The sequence below is a fragment of the Sarcophilus harrisii genome, chromosome 2 (genome assembly GCF_902635505.1).
Source record: "Sarcophilus harrisii chromosome 2, mSarHar1.11, whole genome shotgun sequence".
NCBI lineage: Eukaryota > Metazoa > Chordata > Mammalia > Dasyuromorphia > Dasyuridae > Sarcophilus > Sarcophilus harrisii.
In genome coordinates this window covers 563,503,764-563,523,071 of record NC_045427.1, presented here as the reverse complement: position 1 = coordinate 563,523,071, position 19,308 = coordinate 563,503,764, and the positions used below count along the sequence as shown (strand labels likewise).

Genomic DNA, 19,308 nt, shown 5'->3' with positions numbered 1-19,308 from the left:
TTATAATTGCCATTTTATCAGTTAAGGAAACTGAGGTATATTAAGATCAAATGACTTGCCCAGGATCACTCAGTTTGTATGTATGCTGAATTTGAACTCAGTTCTTTTTGAAGAACTTTACCCACTGTGCTACTTAGATTGGTGTCTTTCATTGACTCAGAATCAATGTTATGAATATAGCTTTTTATGTGTGAGAATCTTAAAAATTAGATTATCTGAGTTACATACTTTAAGACAACATGATATAATAAATAGAAAGAACTAAGTCAAATATGAGGTCTTATTCTGATTTCAGCAGCTTTGTAATTATGGGTATGCTACAAATATCAGGACTCAGGAAATGCAGGAACCATATAATCCAACCCTTTTCTGAACAAGTATCCATGTACATTTTACCCACAAATCTAGACATTGCTTGTAGACCCCCAGTGAAGTGGAGCTTCCTGTCCCCTGAGGTATCTCATTTTACTTTTATATACACACACATACGCACATATAGGTGTACATGTATATATGACATGCCTTTCCATATATACATATATATATATATATATATATATATATATATATATATATATATGTGTGTGTGTTTATATAGATGCATATGCTGGATATATCCATAGCTATCTATGTTTATATATTATATATTTATACATTTATTTTATATCTGTATTAATCTAGCTATCTTTTCTGGTTCTTCCAATTTTTCATCAGGTTATGTTTTCCCATGATTCTCCATGTTTATCACATTCTTACAATATAGTGATAGCCCATTCCATTCATGTACTATAACATAGTCATTCCTCAAACAATGAGTATCTACATGTTTCCAGGTCCTTGGTGCTATAAAGTACTTCTATGAATATTTTGTTGCATATTTCTTTTCTGTTTTTTATGTCTTTGCAGTATGTGCCTAGCAATGAGATCCTTGAGTCAAAGAGTATGAGTATTTTAGATAACAATATTTTAAACTCTTTAGATCCCTAAGACTTTAAGATGCAGAAAATATACCAATCTGTATTAATTGGTGTTTCCTCATCTTGGAATTCCTATGCCAGTGATATCACAGGTCCTTATCCTATCCTATACCATCTCTGTTTAGGAATGTATAAGGAAACATAATATGAGTTATAATTGGAGAGGCAACATGATATAGTGAAGGGTATATTAATGATGCTATCACTAAACTTCAGTTCTGGATCTAATGCTAGCTATGTGACAAATACCTTTGTTTCTATAAATGTAATTTTTCTCATAAGTAAAATGAGTATAATGTTTATATTTCTTCTTTTCCAGTTATAAGGAAAGTTCATTGGAACCTTTAATGTATTTGATAATTATGGGTTATTTGTTACTTTTAGTAGAACAAGTTAGAAGAGGAGAAGCAGTCACAGGTTGAAGGTTAGATAAGTGGAAGTTTGCTATGTGTAGGGGGCATGGCAGCAGGGAGGCTGTCATTTTTCCCAAAAATGAGGGAAAAGACTTAAAAGGCAAGCTTTTAATATATTCCATTTTTAAGTTGCTCTCTTTTAAACTTAGAAAATTCTATGTATAGATTAATATCTCATACCATATATCAAGATAAGGTCAAAATGGGTACCTGATTTAGGCATTAAGAATAATATTGTAATCAAATTAGGGGAGCATGGAATAGTTTGCTTGTTGGATTTTGGATAAGGGAAACATTTATGACTAAACAAGACAAAGAGAGAATTATGAGATATAAGATAGATAATTTTGGTTACATTAAATTTAAAAGTTTTTTTTTTTTTGCACAAATAAAACCAATAGAAGGAAAGTAAAAAACTGGGGAAATTTCGTACTACAAGTTTCTCTGATAAAGACCTTATTCTTCAAATAGATAGAAAACTGACTTCATTTAAAAGAATACAAATCATCTCCTTATTCATAATACTCAAAGGATATATATATAAGCTGCTTTCAGATGAAAAAAATCTAAGTTATCTATAGTTATATAAAATGCTTTAAATCATTACTGACTAGAGTTCTGAGGTACCTAATCACACCTATCAGATTGGTTGTTATAACAGAAAAGTGAAATGACAAATGTTGGAGAGGATGTGGGAAAATTAAGACACAAATGCATTGTTGGTAAGTTGTAAACTGAGGCATCCACTCTTTTTTTTTCCAATAGTATTTTAATTTCTTTAACATATGCAAAGATAGTTTTCAATATTCATTTCTGTATGATTTTGTGTTCCAAAATTTTTCTCCCTCCCTTACCCCCTTGTTTCCCAAGACAGCAAGCAATACGGTATAGATTATACATGTTTTATATTTTTTAAAGATATTTCCATAAATTATCCTGCTGTACAAGAAAAATCAAAACAAAAGGGGAAAAACATGAGGAAGAAAAAACAAACAGACAAACAATCAAAAAAGATGAAAATATTATGCTTCAATCCATGTTCAGTCTCCATAGTTTTTTCTTTGAATATGGATGGCATTTTCCATCCCAAGTCTATTGGGATTGTCTTTGATCATTATGAGGCTGCCATTCTGGAAAACAATTTGAAACTATATCAAAAAGGATATAAAACTTTACATATGTTTGACCCAGCAATAGCACTACTAGTTCTGAATCTCAGAGAGATAAACAAGGAAAAAATACTTAAATAATAAATAAAATAAATATGTAAATATAATATATAATAAATATATAAATATAATATATAATAATTATAATAAATATAATATATAATAATTATAATAAATATAATATATAATAATTATAATAAATATAATATATAAATATAATACATAAAAAATACTTAAATAATAAATACTTAAAATATGTAAAAAATATTTATAACAGCTCTTTTTGTGGTAGCAAAGAGTTTGGATATTAATTGACAATTGTCTAAACAAGTTGTGGTATGTGATTGTAATGGGATATTATTTTGCTAAAAAGAGAGGTGATAAGCAGGGCAATTTCAGAAAAAACCCAGAAGACTTACATAAACTGATATAACGTGAAGTCGGCAGAACCAGAAGAACAGCAATATTGTATGATGATCCATGGTGAATAACTGAACTATACAATACTCAGCAATAAAATGATCTAAGACAGTCCCAAAGGACTCATGATGAAAAGTGTTAACTACCTACAGAAAAAAAAAAAATATGGAGTCTGGTTGAAGATTGAAAAATACTTTTTAAAAAATGTTCCTTGTATTTCTTGTTTGTACTTTTTATTTTTTTTTTTAGTCTGTGTTTTCTTTCACAACATGTTTGACCAATATGAAAATATGTTTTGATAATTGTACACATGTATCCTATATCAAATTTCTTGCCTTCTCAATGAAGGGGGGTAAGGAGAGAATTTGAAACCCAAAATTTAAAAAAAAAAATTATAAATTTTTTTTAATTAAAAAAAATTTAAAAGGAAACTTAGAAAATCCTGGAAGCATCTTATGTACTGGGCTTAAGAAGGCATAGGTCAGTGGATTCTGGCCAGTTATTTAAGGTCTAATGAAAACTGAAATGATTTTTTTTTAAAGCTCTCTGACAAAGTGTCATTGCATCTGAAAAATTTCTTTCCAGTTCTTTCTCAGCATTAGAAACAGTAGTTTCCTTCCAAAATGGTATCAAGCTCTTGCTTAATTATGTCTCAAAGAACAAAAGCTTTTTAAGTTGTAGGCATTTGTGCTAGGACAACATTGTTGTTCCTCCTCTGGAAAAACAAGATGTAGAGATCTGCAACACTAACTCTCTCTAGAGAATTGTTCTGACCTGGAAAAATTGATAAGGATGGTACTCCAGGGATGAGAGCCAGAACCTATTCTGTTCCACTTGACTTTTCCTGTAATGGAAAGCATCAGACATCTCAAACAGGCCTGGATGTTGTGAGCATAAGTGATGACAGTTCAGTTTTAAGTTGTGCTCCTGGGAATAAAAAGAGAAAAAAATAACAAGCCATTTCTTTCCACTTTGGGGAACCCATCTCATAGCCACAGAAGTGAAATGTGTTACTCTCTCCTAACAAGTCTACCCATCTTCTCAATGCTATAAGTCTGTCAGATTGGCATACCCCACCAAAGATCCATTTTCTCTTGGGGTAATGGGAACACTGGGGAAATCATTTTGGATAATAGAATTGAGCATCAATGACCAAAGCACTCTCTATTTCCCTATGAGGATACATTACCTTTCTCAGTTCTTTGATACTGAAGCATTTGACAGAGAAATATAGTAAAGATTTAATGATAAAGATATAGAAAGAAGACCCTTTTTTGTTCATGAAGATCCTGGGAAAACAGAAATAAGCAGAGAAAGCTTTTTTGTTTGTTTGTTTGCTTGCTTTTTGTTTTGTAGAATCATAGATTTTCCTGGGAGTAAAAGAGTCTCACCTTTCATATACATTATAATCCCTGTGCTATTGTTACTGTGCTCCTCAGAAGCCATCCAACATGTATAAGAAATATTCTGGCTTTAGGTAGATTGTACCTTTCCATGAAGCGATGAAGATCAGTATGTTCATGTTTTTAAATAATACTGAATCCACAGTAATTTAAAACTGCAGAATTTTAAAGAGAAATCTAGAATAAGCTTTCTTTAGATATCCATTTTGATAGCTTTTAATTTTTTCAAATTCATGCAAAGATAGTTTTCAACATTCACCTTGGCAAAACTTTGTGTTCCAAATTTTTCTCACTCCATCCTCCCCTTCCCCACTCCCCAGACAGCAAGCAATCCCATATAACTTAAACATGTACTATTAGAAATCCTCCTGTAAAGAGCGATGCTACAGGCCTCTTCAGGACATCTTCCTCCTTACTCAATGCTTATTCTGAACCAGACGCCATTCTTGCTGGCCCTTTTAGGAAAAAAAAAAATGGATAATGCTGATCCTTGTCCTCAGAGATGACTAATTGTAAAGTTAATATAGGTACAATACAATACAAATAAAATGCATGCCTTTATTAAGTGTGTGCTGTGTGTACGGCATGCAATTAGGTGGCACCACAATACACAGAGTGCCAGATCTGGAGTTAGGGAGGCTCATTTTTCTGAGTTCAAATCCCGTCACAGACATTTGCTAGTTGTGTGACCCTGGGTTAGGTCACCTAAACCTTATCTGTAAAATGAGCTGGAGAAGGAAATGATAAACTACTCTAGTATCTTTATCACAAAAAGTCAAAAAGGGGCCATGAAGAAATGGATATGATTGATACAACTGAACAACTGATGTGCATAATATTATGGTAGAAACTGAGGATATATAGACAGCGATGAAATAGCCCTCCATGACAAACAAAGCTATTCTCCATTTGAATGAATTCTATAAATGAATATTCAACCTCTGATTCAAGTCATCATGTGATACATGTCAAATGAATGAACCATGTGATAATAAAAGAGGCTGATAAAAACAGTTTGCTTTATATTAGAATTTTAAAGGAGGTTGCTTAAAAGAGGCTTTTGAACACTTTAAATCTTTATCTTGAAAGCTGGGGTTTGGTTGATATCTAGTATTCAATAAAAATCTTCTTTATATGAAACTAAAAAAAAGTCTCCCCTCCCATATATACATACTTTTCTTCTGTTTAATGTTTAATATCTTCCTGCACAACAATCACAAATAAGGAACTATTATAGGATAGAGTAAATGGGTGGGCATTCAGCCCAGATCAATGAGAACTAGCCCCTAGATGTGACTTTGCTTCTGCATATAGTACAGTTTATATCCCGTCAATTGAGTAAAAATGAGACATGTGTAACAATTGGGAACCTAGTCTGGCACATATGATGGAGACTGTTCAGAAACCAAAACACAGTGGACACCTTGGACATTTCCTTCTTCTATCTCCCATGTTCCCAGATATATTGGAGATGTGACTAAAAGAATACTAAAGTAGTCACAACTCCTGAAAAAATACCAGTATTAAGGAGCTGCTCTGAATATTTCAGTGCCCTATGGCATATCCCAACTAAGCACTAAGGAATGTGAATTGTTGTTGCTTATAACAGGCAAGGGGCAAGAGAAAAAGCAGCTTTGTTTCTGTCTCATACATACAGTGTTATTTCCAGTTTGGAAATATGCTTGCTAATTATTTATGTGCTTGTTCATTTATTTATTTATACATTCATTCATTTATCTATCCATTCATTCATTTGTTTGCTGCCTACCAATCCATCCATCCATCTTTCCATATATCTATCTTTCTATCGTTTTATTTATCTGTACCTCAAGAACAAAGAAAATAATTGATCTAGAAGCTCCAGGAGAGAGGAGAGGAGGAATCTGGGAACTTTATTTTCTGAGGCAGAAGCTTCTTTAACTCTGCCTGTACTCTAGGGGGTCGATCAAAGATGTTTGCTCTGGGAATGTAGCATCCAATGAGAGGCAATATCCCTCTTCATCTCAAGGCAGACACAAGATGGATATCCTTGATTCAACCAACTAACGAGCATCTAATGAGCCTATGGACTTTTACAGGAACTCAAGTCTCTAGGAGAAATCCAATGGAAGGGCCTTGAGGCATGGTGTGGATGGAGTAAGGACTAATCAGTCTTAATGACTCAGCAGGGCAGATTCTGAAGACATTCATTTAAGAGGACTACTAGGCAGAAGTAGTGTCTGCATGTTGCAGAAGATAATTAAATCTGCTTTAAACAGCTGTAAGAATAAAGAGATGCAATTCAATGCATAATTTAAGACTTTTAAATTAAATCTGAGGCAAGGGACTAAAATTAAAATTTTGATCTGTATCTCATTGTTTTAACACTTCAATTTACATACAAAGACTGGCACTTAATAAGAAAAATTCATGATTATAACTTCTATGTGAGATTTAAATCCAAAATGCAGGGCTGAGTCCTCTTCAGATGGATTTGAATGAACCCTAATTTCAAGTACACTGACATACTAAAACAGCAGCATAAAAGTAATCACAATGTAATAACACTTGGTAAAATTGTATGAGCTGCTACTGATGTCAAGGGAGAAAGGAAATGGTTCTTGGATTGGTCCTTTCAGGGCCCTCCATTTATTTTCATTCCTCTAAGGAGTCCAAATGCTTGTCTCCAGAGAACAGAACTTGGTGGGGTTTTTTTTAATCATGATAATAAGTAAGTCAGTATCACTGTTTTCCCATCCCTGTTAGAACAACTATGCCAAGGTGTCAGTTGCATTTTTTTTTCTCATAAAGATGTAGCAGAAGCTTTTCTATTAATTATTTACACTTCCTCTCATGTTTATGTTCTTTTAATTCAGCTGAAAATAACTTCTTTCTTTCCACATGGTATTGAAAAGGAAATCCCAACTATGGCTGTTCAGCTCAGGAAATCTGGCCTCTGAGATTCATAAGGAATCTTTTAAGATTTTAGGTCCCAGCTATAATCAAATGTGTTCTTGAGGTCCCTGTCCCCGTGGCCTAGAACCATGATCAACCAATTAACATGAAGTATATTCTTTGAATGAGGCATGAGTTCTACCTTGGTGTTTTCCTCTGAGTGTATGAGTCCCTCAGGCATTTGAATTTATATTTCACTACTCTCCCAAGCATGCACAACTCTTCACCTCAGCACCTCTAGCCCCTCAGCTTTGTGGAGCATAGCACCAAAACACTGTGGGAGTTCTCTGCAACATAAAGGCAGTCAGCCAAAGTAGCTAGGAGGTATGCTTTTCCAATAGCATGTAGGAATTCTCAATAATAATATTAAAAACAATAATTTAATTTAATTCAATAGAAATTTCTTAAGTGCCTGATATATATGAGGGACTGGATCATGATAATAATCCAATTTTCATTTTAGCTCTTTATACTTATCCAAACACTCTCAATAATTCATTTCATTTTTTTTCTTATTCAACTTTATGAATGCCATGGATTTCAAAAAAAAATTCCTAAAGAAAATTTTAAGAGTCCTTTCATTTTTATACTCCCACTTAATAATTCTCATCAACTTGTAATATATATATATATATATATATATATATATATATATATAGAGAGAGAGAGAGAGAGAGAGAGAGAGAGAGAGAGAGAGAGAAAGAGAGAGAATGAGAGAGAAATGGAAGTTTTAGTAATGGATATTCTATTCTTACTTCATAAAAAAGGAACCTAAGATCTAAAGATTGTGTAACTTTTGGCAAAGTCACAAAATTTACCACAGTATGAACTTTTTGAAGTCAGAGACTAGGTTTTAATTGTCATTGCATCTTCCCCATAGTGTATAACACTATATATTTCAGGAAGGAAATATTGGATAATGAATGGTCAATAACAAAAGTGAAAATAGACTTATTATTTCCACTTAAATACACATTTCAGAATGTCTAGCATATGCTAAGTACTAACCTCAAACTGAAAAATAGAGATGTGTAAATCTACTGGGATACTTTTTGGCAATACAGTACAGAGATATGAGGGCAGGGAAGAAGTCAGGAAGGGGGAAAGCTTGTTATGTAGTTGCTACTATATACTAGGCAATGTATTAAATACTTTACAACACTGACAGATAAGTAATATTCTTATCCCAATTTTATAGTTGAGAAAACTGAGGCAAAGAGAAATTACATGATTTGCCTAAAATCACATAGCTAATGCATATCAAAGGCTGTATTTGAAGTCACATCTTCCTGACTCCAGGTTTGGATGCTCTACCCACTACACATAGCTGTTTCATACAGGATTACAGGGTCAAAAATCTTGTGGGGTTCCAAACATAACATATTTGCTATGTTAATGTTATGTTATGTTATGTTAATAAACTAAGCCCAACATAACAATAAAAGAAACTGAAGCTTTGAGTTAATGGCAAGTTATTAAAGTCTATGGTCCCCTCTAATGTAGTGGAGTGGACTTCAGACCTTCCTCATGATCTGAAATGTCTTCCCTTTCTCCAGGGATCTTGATAACTTAGACAATATAGATGAAACAAAGTAAAAATGCAGAGTGTCATTGATTCATAGACTTTGCCTTTGCCTCTCCATCCAGGAGGTTTTACACAAAGTACAGAATCCCATTTATTGCTATATGGGCTAATGAGCAGACCTTAACAGACCGATTTTGATTTTTCTCAAGGTCTTGATGAGCACACCCATGGACTGATAGAAAGGCAGACTGCAGGCTGACAACCAGGGTTACTTGTTGATTGAGTGCTCATGGACATCTCCCCATGTTGAACAATAGAAGGATAACAAGGGATGGAAGGGTGAGGGGCTCTCCATGTAATTGAGTCACTTTAATTATTTCTAGTTACTATAACAAGGAAAAACAAGAGTAGATGTCCTCTAGTAAACTTCCAATGATTAAGCAAATGAACTTATAATATGTAGTTCACAATTCTGAGGCCTAATATCAGAACTTTTAATCACTACTGTAATAGAATCATACCATACTGATTAATATCGATTAAAATAAAATAGGGGTTTAATAAATAATGTATCACAATCTAAAGCTGGAAGGAAATACAGAAGCCATTTGTCAACACTCTCATTTTATAGATGGGGTCCATAATTTATACTTAAGTGACTTATCCAACTTCCCAGCTATGAGAAATGACAGAGGTGAGATATAAAAAAGTTTTCTTTAACTTCAGAGCCAGAAATAATGCTGGCATAGTGCTATTCACTCCATGGGATAGTTTACAAAGATTTTCATGTTTATATTTAGCAACAAGTAAAAGAACTTAAGTATCAGCTTTCCTGTTCTCAGGAATGACCAATATAATATAAAATAAGGAGTCAACCTTATTATATTCACTTCCAAGTAAAATGTGATATATTATATGGTAGAAGTGATGTAAAAAGGAATGCCACATATGAAGATATCTAAGTCATTTTTTTAATGACTGTAGTAAACTTTTTTATTATAAGACTATGTAGGCTAATAAAAGAGTTTATCAAGGACTGGTATGTTTGAAATAGGGATTATGAAATCTACCACTTGGCCATCTATCAGAGGGTAGGTGTAATATCTAGAAAAGTTATAATTTGTAGTGTGTTAATTATTTTGACTTTCTGAAGTTATTGATTCTTTCAGATTTTACTTCATTTGCAAAATGTAATGATAAAACTCCTCTACTACCTTCTTTTACTGACTGTATATGGTATGTTGACACACAGAGGTTTCAGCTGTTAGCACCTCTCACTGAAAGCTTGTATTTTTAGACGGAGTCAGTACTTAAGAGAACCATCTCAACACAAGATAGGAGAGTGGAGAGTAAATTTTACATTTCTGCTGTAAGCAATATGTAGTCATCTGGGTCCCCTGGGAAAATTGCCAAGATCACAGCAGTCAGTTTTGGAACAGAAAATAAACTTGAGCAAGGCTATGGTAGATGATTTAAGACTAAATATCTGGTCATCTGGGTAACTGTAAACTGTTCCAGCTGACAAAGTAAGGAACTTTCGTTGATTTTCTACAATAGGAATCCCTCTGGGAAGGAATGCCAGAGAGGGAAGAAAACTTTTCTTAATAGAAGGCCAAGGTGAGGCCATAACATTTGTCACTAATAGACTCCCACAGAGAAGATCAATCCACCATCTCCTGAAATAACATCTAATAAGATCATTTGAGCATATATAGGAGCATTGTATGCTCCTGGGGATCTTTATGTTTTGGGGTTGTTTTGACATAGGCTTAACGATAATGAATATTACACACGGCACTAGTTATTATACTATTTATTCTGAAAGAAATTTAGCATAAAGTGAATTCTATCTTGGATCTTGTCAAGCAAGAGTACTGAATGTCCAAGAATACTATTCTACAATTCAAACTTTTGGAAAACAATATAAAACTAGAGAGTATAAACTATTAGAAAATAATATAAAACTTGAGAATATATAGAGAATATATTAATTCATTTTCTGTGGATACAATGGAGTATTTGTGTAAATGAGGAATGCCATGTTTTTATAAAACAAAGCCTAGTCAAGTTATTGTCCTTTAAAAATTAATTTCATTAAGTTTTCTTATTTTTTAGAACATCCCTGTGTTTCCATTGGTATGAAAACTCTCTGCCCACCAGTGTATCTCTGTAAACTCATTTTTAACTTGTCATCTTAGACAATTTCCTGTGGCCTGAGAGTTTGACTTGCCTGGGTCTTTCTGACTTCTAGTTTAGCCTACCTTCTACTAGATCATGATGCTTCCCTAAATGAACTTATTTTGATCTGTTCAAGAAGTGTAAAGAGATTCCATGATGTGTGAACACAAATCCTTTTGTGGGGGGGGGGGGTCTATAAAGGGTCTTTATGAATTAAAAAATAAATAAACAAATATATTTGCATCAGGCACTATATTTGCATTTGTTATTCTAGGAGGATATTACTAGTATAATTGCTACTGCTGAGTCATCTTATATAATTTCATAGCAATATAGGGAGAACCAAGGTCATTTTTTTTTTCTCAGTGGCAAATATCCATTAGCAATACTAGTGATCCTTGGGAGCTGAAATGTGCATAGACTATGGTGTTATGACCACTTGACCTAATATTTGCTTCTCCTAGATTTCACCTGTATGATCACACAATTCGACTTGTTTTTTGATCTCATACTTCACCAAGCGTGATCCCATACTTGATCTTTTTTCTAATCTGTAAGATTAATAGAGAGATGAAAATTGAGAACATGGTGAGACTTGGAAACCCATTGCACTTAGAAATATTTTCTCTGTCATCTTTTTGCAATAGTGAAATCAAAATGTAGCTCCACTTTTCAACATACAAAGAAAAACACACAAAATATGTGCATATAGATTTCACAAATCTTGAGTTTATCATTTTGCTAAGTGTGCATGAGACAGGTCTTTAAGGTAACATCATTAATGCAAGGCAAGTTTGAGAATTTTGAGCATGAAATTCAGAACAGAAATATCTAGATGTAAGAAAGTATCTTAATAACATACATTCTATAGATTTTGAACTGATATGTTCTATAGGTCTTAATATGTATCTAATATTCTCTATTTGACATAGTAGGATAGACATGGAGGATGTCATTTTATTCTGTGCATAGACTAAATCACAAAGAGGTCTCTATGATATCTTCTGCTCCTTCAAAAATGTCATTGTGACTATTTTTCTTATTCCTAGGATGTCAGTGTTGAGTTCCCATGGCATCAGTTTTCCCATTTCTTGCTGCAATCTTGCTACAAGAGTTGATAGGTTCACAAACCTTTCATTTCTGAGGTTAATCTTGGTTTCATTGCTGGCTTCTGATATATTTGTTTTTCCTATTAGAAAAGTCAGTGATATCCTCAGGGATTCATGGTATGACTTTCCTTCCTTTTTCTCTGCTGTCACAGAGCCCTTCTCCACAATGAAGGCTCTCAATTCTGTGATATTAGAATATATGAAAACAGGCCATTTCGATAGAAATAAAAGGAGAAAAGATACTGAAAACAACCCTGCCTTCTTTCTCTTTTTTCCCTCTTTTCATTGCCAATAAAGATTTTTCACCTTTTTTTCTGTCCCTCTTAAAACCCAATGTTGGAACTAAAGACATAGAATTTGAGGTCATGGCTATTTGTAAACCAATATTTAGAACTGATTCATAACTTACTAACTTAAAAGAATGTGCTTTTGTTCATATATAAAACTCAATGAAGCCTTGGATTTCCAAGAATAGATTACTTTCATTTTTGGCTACCTTTTTTTCTTTTTTATGTCCACCTAAAATGGTACTACTGCTTACTAGTTCCTTTGCCATTCATTCAACAATTATTAAAGTCCTATTGTGCCAAGAGTACAATACTAGGGACTGAGAGAGACACATAGGATACAAAGATGGTACTTACCCTTAAGTAGTTTAACGAGAAGTATACAATTTCAAAAATGAAACTGAAGCCAATCTATACATGACTTTTGACAAAGATATGGTGGACAGAGTTAAAGTTAATGGATGAAATAAAGTTCTTTGCTTAATTTCAGTTTTCTGTCTACACCAATTTTTATCATGACAGATTGTTGGGATCTGTCAAGGATGCAATGGTATATGGTAGTCTAGTACCATGGATAGAGCAGAATACCAACATTTCAATGCCAGTTCTACTCCATTGTTTCCAAGTAGCTATAATTTTAGAAAGAGTAAGCACTTTTCTTTTTCCTCAAGTATATTATTTATTTAGTGAAGACAAAAATTTATGCTTGTCTTTTCTACCTTACTGAGATATTGTAACCAGAAAACAAAGTAAGTGATATATATGAAATGGTTTTGCCAAGTTATAGTAATCCAAGTTGTTATCATTACAATCATGTAATTTTAATTTCAGTAGATATGTTAGTAAAAATCCATCTGAAAACCTGTGTGATGTAATGGAAAGAACATTGGAATAATCACATGATCTGGCTTTGAGTTCCAGCTGTTCACTTCCTAATTATATGATCTTAGGTATGTCTCTAATTTCTTTGAGCCTCAATTTCTTTTTGTCTAAAATGAGGAAAGTAAATGAGATAACCTCTAAAGTAATTTCTACCTTTAATGTCTTATGGACCCAGATAATATTTAATTTATGATACTCTATAGGAACTTACCTTTTATCATTTCCTCTACCATTCTTTCCTTTCAAAAAATGTCTTAATTTTCCTCCCATTCTTTGTGATTATTGAAATCCTGATACTTTACACCCTTAAACTTTTGAGTGAAACCTTATGAAATAATCTACATCCATAAATATACCATCATCACATGTTGAACAATTTCTCCATATGGTTAAGAGCAGACCCCCACTAGTTGGGAATAAACATTGATTAATCTCTAGTCTTCCCTTAAATAGTTTTATTGTGTTGAAGTAGGTATTTAAAATCTCCGAACCTTATTTTCTTCAAAGGCAAAATGAAAGTAATAAAGTAGATATTCTTCAATATTATGAGTTAAATGAGAAGTGTATATAAAGTGTTTGCCACCCATAAAGTGTTAAGTAAAAATTTTTATAAATTTTAATTTTGGATTCATATCAGGAAACCTTTAAAGCATGAATTGCTTTAGCATATTTTAAAAAAAAATATGATTGAATTTACACCAGATAAATGTACATACAAATTTTGTTGACATTTATTTATAAACAACCAATTATAATTAAAAGTAAGTTAATTCTTCATGGATCAGTCTATAGCAGTATAGGGTGATATTTGAATTAATTCAGAATGCTTTGTCACTAGGTTTGGCTCTCATTCTCTCATGGGCCATTTCTTCTTATACTTTGATGTCCTTATAGATGTCAGCCCTCCCTTTAGTATGTCACAACTCATTGATGTTTTATCATCTTTTAAAATATTTCATCATGGTTCCATCCAAGTTACTGGAGGAATTCCTCCAAGTTCTTTTTTACATTTTGGTGAATTTAATAGAGTACTCTATCTGCTGCCTTTCATATTTGATATATGCCAATTCTCCTTACTTTCTTCTTAATATAAGTGCTTGATTACATTCACGTCACATCCCTCATGAAAGATATCACTGATCACATGCTGTACTCAGCCTACTGATTATGCTTGTCACGTGCTTATCATTATGTTTTAGGTTAGTTCAAATTTATATTCTTCCAAGAGTGTTTTATTTCACAATTAGTTCCTGCAAGAATTTTAGTGTTAACGAAATGGTCTTTTGTGGCAGTAAGCATTTTGAAATTAGTAAATATGTTGGGTAATTTCCTAAATTCAAATGAGCCCATTTGTTTCCTACTCAATTTAAAATCCATCCTTTTACCATATGTAGGCATATATATGTACATATGTGTATGTATGTTTATCTACACACATATATATATAACTTTACACAGAATTTTTGACATACTGTGATTACGTATTGTGTAGAGATACTTCCAACGATGCTACAAATGGCAAATCATTTACTCTTTTGGATAGTATGACATGTTTACATCTTTCACAGGACAACTAACTTTCTATACAGAGAAAATAAAGTTGCTGCATATAGGCAACCAGTAGAGCTCATCTATCAGTGCATATAACTAGGAAAGACACTGTACATTGATAATGAATTAGACCAAATAAATACATAAGAAAAAGAAAGTGGGCTTGGTTGCGTTTGGGAAACAAAACTTTATCCCATAACAAAGAATCACATTTTTAACACTAATGTTTTTCCTGTGGTGCTATAGCTATCACAAAATAAAGCAGTCTCAAAAGAATTAAAGTTATAAGCCTCCCAAAGGACAATGGAAAGGCGCATGATGGATGTGAATAAGCTACAATATATTACCATTGAAGAAACATTTAGGAACAGTGTAAAGAAATGCATTAGAAAGAAGCATGTTGAAAAAATAATGTGGATTGATTTGTGCTCTTTTGGTATTTATGCAAGCTACCCATCAAGAGATCTAAAGGTATTGATTAAACTGCTGAGTACTATGAAGGTACTCTGGGTACTTACCATCACTTTAGACAATAATTTAAGGCCCTATAAAATGATATTTCCATTTCTGAAATAGAGTTTTGACAAAGAAAAACTCAAATAATTTTTAGATAATAAAGAATTATTTCGATGTTGTCTTTCATGTAGGAGAAATCTGTGCATGACTGGGACAAAAATGAGCATAGTAGTTAAAATTAAAGGGCAACCCTGAGAACAATAGTAGACATTTTCTTCCAAAGACAATTTTTGGGACTATTTAGGTATATTAATTAGGATAGGTTTTAAGGTGGACTAATTCTCAAAATTATAGACTGTTTCAGCAACCTTCAGTATTAAAATTTCTAGAAGTAATCAAATTGGCAAGGAATACTCTCAGTTCTAAGAACTAAGGAATCAGCAGTCATAGGAACTAACAAGGATAAAAAAAAAAAAAATGATAGGTCTTATTGGTGTGCCAAGACGTTTCCTACCATAGAACAACCACCGTCTTAAGTGAATTGATACAACTGCTATTTGACCAAAAAAAAATATTCATTAGGTGGATGAGCATCCCATCAACAGATGAAAATATTGAGCTAAATTGATGAAAATAATGAGCTAAACTGACTTCCATTTGTCCCTTTAGGTATGGAAATATTGAATTAATGAATCTCTGGGAAAATCTGGAAAGTTATTATAGAACCCAAATGGTATAGTTTTATTTTCACATTATGTACCAGGTCTGGAAAACCATTTTCAATTGCATCTTTATTTGCATCCAGACCATGCCATAAGTTCTATAGAGGCCCTGGTTGCTCTTTGCCAACTGATCCATTGTATTTGGTCTCAAAAATAGAGATTGCTAATCTCTGATGGTGTTGACATTCAAAATTTTATTTTTGGGTATAAAAGAATGGACAATCTTACCACCATCTTACTCGTGGAAACTAGATTGTTTTGTGGCTATCATACTCCCTGTGTGAAATTTCATGAAAAAGTAGCAAGAATAATTATAGTTTTCCTTGAACTATACTAAATCTCAAATTTTGAACTGATTCTTATACAACTGGGAGAATACTAAAGAATATCACATGGCTAGTAGTAACTGGAAGAAATCATCATTTAAAGATTCATCTTGAACTGGAAGGGATCTCTGTTAATTCATCTCATCCAGTCCCTTCTATTACCAAGTATAGAAATTGAGGCCCAGGGAAGTAGAGATACTTGCTTGTGATCATACAAGTAAGTTGAGTATCACAACAATGATTTGAATCTGTGAACTCTGAATCCAAGCCCATTGTTCCTTCCAATATATCCCAGTTGATATATACAAAGTGATAGATAAATGTGGACAGGGCTCAGTCAGGACCAATTATTCCATAATGGGTTTAGTCAAGCCCCTCTCAGAAACTGTTTTTTATCAAAGTGGTAATATTTCAAGATAAGACTAGCATATTCTATTTTGGTTGTATGTTTTCATCCAACCAATGTCAAAAACCTCTCAAATTCTTTGGAAAATAAATATCTCTGTCTTATACACTGAAATAATATTAGTTGTGATCTAATAGGTAGGGCAGAAAAGATAATCTTCCCTGTTAGAGAGGATACCATGAAGGCCACATTTGCCCAGGTCATATTGAATTCCCAGGAGTGGATGGATAATCACAAATGATTTTCATTGGATTAGGAATGTAAGGTCTTTTACCCACTAGACAAAGTTTGGGAAATTCCAGGTGGTAACTGAGACCCCAAACATTGACTCATCTAAGAATTGTCTGGGTTCCAAATGTTTCGCGATTGTATGAGCTGTTAGAATCCTTACAAAGTGTTAACTCACTGGAATTGATAGAAACAATGCTTATGTACTTGAGTTTACACCTTTGAGAGATTCACACATTAGTTCACACCTTAGAGTTCACAAGTCCTGGAGATTCACAAGTCAGGAACCCACAATCCCACTCTCAGAGGAGGAGTCAACCTTTGGGTTCATACCTTTAAGAGATCACATATAAGAAGCTCTTAGAGTCTCAGTTGGAGGTAAGTCAGTTCGGGAGATTGACAGAGCCAGAATTCAGTTGGGAGAAGATTCAGAACCAGAAATTCAGAGGGAGCTGGAGGCTAAAGCTGAAGCTGGAAGAAACAAGGGACAAGCTGCAAGAGCTCTTGGAACCAAAGAGGGAGATAGGCCACTAAGAAAATTAAGCGGGCTATTTTGGAAGAGACAATAAAGGACTGTACTTTAACTCCTGGCTGCATTTGAGGTGATTATTACTTTGAACTGACCTTAAGGCTGCCTCCAGAACCTCCCCAAGAAATCTGCTACCAGAGAATGATTATATTTTAGAAAAGAAGAGAACACTACAATGAGTCACCTGCTGTTATTAGCTATATAGTCCCTGGGGCCCTCTATGAGGAAAATGACCCTCTTCTACTTCAGTGACAAACTGCCTCTTTATAGATTTTGGACAATAAAACCACAGGGCCTCCTAAAACAGAGCTGGCAATGGCAACAAACAGGGAAATCTCCATATTATTGTGGGGTAGAGGTTGGGAATAAACTAATCTTTCCTGGAATGGAGCAATTGAAACACAATAAGAAGAAAATAAATGTAACCCAAGGGTCAAGGAAAGAGCAAATATGAGTGATGTCAAACCTCAGAAATTTAAAGGGTTAAGATGAATCAGTGAATTGGTTGCCAATTAGAAAATCCTAATGCTGAAAGACTATACCAATGATTAGAAAGCCAAAAATGAAGAAATTGGAGGGAGTTAACACTTTGTCTAAATTCAAACTGCTTCCTGGAAGCTTAAGTAAGTATTTTTCCCCCAGGCTTGTGTGCCTTCATTCCATTTTGTTCCAATGCCCAGATGAGCCCTACTGCCTAGTGCTGACTCAGGCCTGAATGGATCCAGATACTCTTCCTAACTTTATCTTCTTAAGTGCAACTGTCATTTATTCTCAATATACATCAGGTGCTGAGTTATTACAATCCAAATTTGGCATTTTCAATATTATCCTCAATGAAAATAGATCACTCTTAAAACCCTAAAAGATCTATTTCAATTCATATCGGTTATCTTCCTTCTAGTTTAATCAAATATTTTCAGGCTGACCTTGTTTGTTGGATCTCATGCCAATTTTTTTTTCTATCTTACTTATTTTTAATTGGATTTTACTGGTTTGTGACTTAGTACTTCTCTATAGTCTTTACTCATCCTCCTGTATAATATTTGGCAAATGATCTTGCACTCTAAATTAGTGTTATTCTTGGCTTTCATGGTTTTTCATTTAACAAAGAACTTAAAAGTTGACTGGCCAAGTTAGTTTCTGGCTTCTTCTAGACTCATTCTTAAAATGACCAATTTGCATTGATTAACTTCTCTAGGAAACGATGATAATCAGAATCATTTTTTTTCTTTTCACCATTTTTTCATAGTCAACAAGTGGTTTAAGCAGCTCAGTTTGGAGTTGTGCAGAATGATTTCATCATGCCTTTTACTCTTTTTCCTCATTTGATGATTACTTTCAACTTTGCTCTAACTAGGTTGTCATCTGAATATAAACAGAAAATTCATTCTGAAATAACTGCTATATCAGTAATGTGACTAGTATGATATGGTTAATATATCGTCCATTTCTTTCTTTTTAAAAATTAATGATATTTTCACATCTTTGCTGCAAGAAAACTTTCCAGCTCATTTCTTAAAGAAAATATTCATTGTTGTACATGCATTAGATTACTAAGTATTTTAAAAGTTTTGGGTCTCTTCTATTTGTGGATTTCAAACTACTTTTAAAGCTTTGTTTTTACCAAGCTCCCTTGTTATCAGGTTCTCATTGAAATAGTCAAATATTAAAGTTTAGAGCAACACTTTAGAAGAATTCCTTGATCTTAAATGAGAGAACTTGGAATTCTTGTTTTGCTTACTTGTGTGATCTTAGGCAAGGCAAAACAGCATTGCCTATCAAATGGCAAAACA

At 33.4% G+C, this 19,308-nt stretch overlaps 1 protein-coding gene across 4 annotated transcripts in view; it reads left to right on the top strand.

Annotated features, from left to right (window-relative positions):
• SORCS1 (sortilin related VPS10 domain containing receptor 1) overlaps positions 1–19,308 on the top strand; it is a 704,073-nt gene that overhangs the window by 622,607 nt on the left and 62,158 nt on the right. The window lies entirely within an intron of this gene.